Here is a 1,640-nt window from a genome sequence, read left to right on the forward strand (position 1 = left end):
TGCCATCTTCCAAGCTAAGGAGCCTAAGTCTAGCAACAAGTCTAGACATGTACAACGGAAAGCTCATCTAATCCGAGATTACGTGGAGAAAAAGGAAGTAGTGATAGAAAAGATTGCTACAGATGATAACATAGCAGATCCTCTCACTAAACCATAACGACAAGATAAGCATGAAGGGCACGTTAATTCCATGGGAATTAAACGTGTTCCTAAGTTGTAGTACTCTTTTATGGATTAGATTCATTCTCTATTGTACTCTATACAACATCATCGTTTTGATATTTATATATTTTGTTTTTCATGTGGATTTGTACGACAAATTTTGAACACCACAAAGTGAACTGAACAAACATTATATTTTTGGTCCTTAATTGCCCACGTGAGCTGATAACTCAAGGTAATTATTTTGTGACGTTGGTTGATGATGGGTTCAACGAGCCATAAGTCAAAAGGTTGACTGACCAATCACAGAGGCGATTTATACGGATATTTCGTAGGACACTTTTGTGACATCGACGTGGAGTCCTAAATGTTTTATAACATTCGGTGCCCGGTCGTGGATAGGACCTCCATGGTGATCCTAAGAGTCGATTCTTTTGACTATCGACTGTCTCTTGAGACCAAGGCAGATTTTGGGTGACTTTGGTTTCTTTCTCACGGTCATCCGTAATAGGGGGCCAAGTAGATTTTTTCTGGGTCATTTCATGCTGTGCTTAGATCGGAAGGAGTCGAGTTGAAGGAAATATTCAGCCTTTATCAGGTACTCGATATTTCTCAGGGCCACTCGAGGAGTCAGAATCGAAATGCATGGCCATGCTCGGATACGGATTCGTTTTATCAGTTAAGTTACTCTCTAGTCGGGGAAACCACTCTTGATACAGATCGATTGTAAAATACGACCTTTGCGGATCCGGATCTGCAAATTGTTTTACATTGAGTGGGAGAAATTTTAAATGAGTATGAGAATCGGTTATCGCACATACACTTGTACGGACAAGTGGGAGTTTGTTGGAGCTGTGTCCTCCAGTTAGTGCGGATAACGTCATTGCACATACACTTGTACGGACAAGTGGGAGCTTGTTGGGGCTGGTGTCCTTTACAGGTAGTGCAAGGACTTATAAATCTCTAAAAGGATCAAAGGGTATACCTTTGTATTATAATCAGTTGGTCCACGTTTATCAATAACGGTTGGCTTGCTAGATAAGTTTGACGTTATTGTCATACAGATGACGGTGATCAACTGGTCCCTAAAAGTCACACCTATAGGATACGTTTGAGAGATGTGACGGTATGAAAATACAGTCATGTTGATGCCAAATTTGACTAACCAGTTAGTCTGAGTTATTTGACTAATAATTAGTCAAAATGTGATGTTGAGATATTTTATTTAATACGGATTAAATAATAATGGCTAAGGCGAATTAAGCAATTAATTCGTAAATTGAATATAAACGATTTATATTTGATTAATGTATATTGAATAAATTAATTATACGATATTGTTTTTGTCGGACATGTATTAACATTTCAACTAATCCGTGTTATTAGTTGATGTTTTAATTACCGATAACCGATGACAATTTATAATTAAAAACCCGTCGTATACGTTTTAGCAATTCAAGTCGGATCACGAGTTTAAT

The sequence above is a fragment of the Silene latifolia genome, chromosome Y (genome assembly GCF_048544455.1).
Source record: "Silene latifolia isolate original U9 population chromosome Y, ASM4854445v1, whole genome shotgun sequence".
Lineage (NCBI taxonomy): Eukaryota > Viridiplantae > Streptophyta > Magnoliopsida > Caryophyllales > Caryophyllaceae > Silene > Silene latifolia.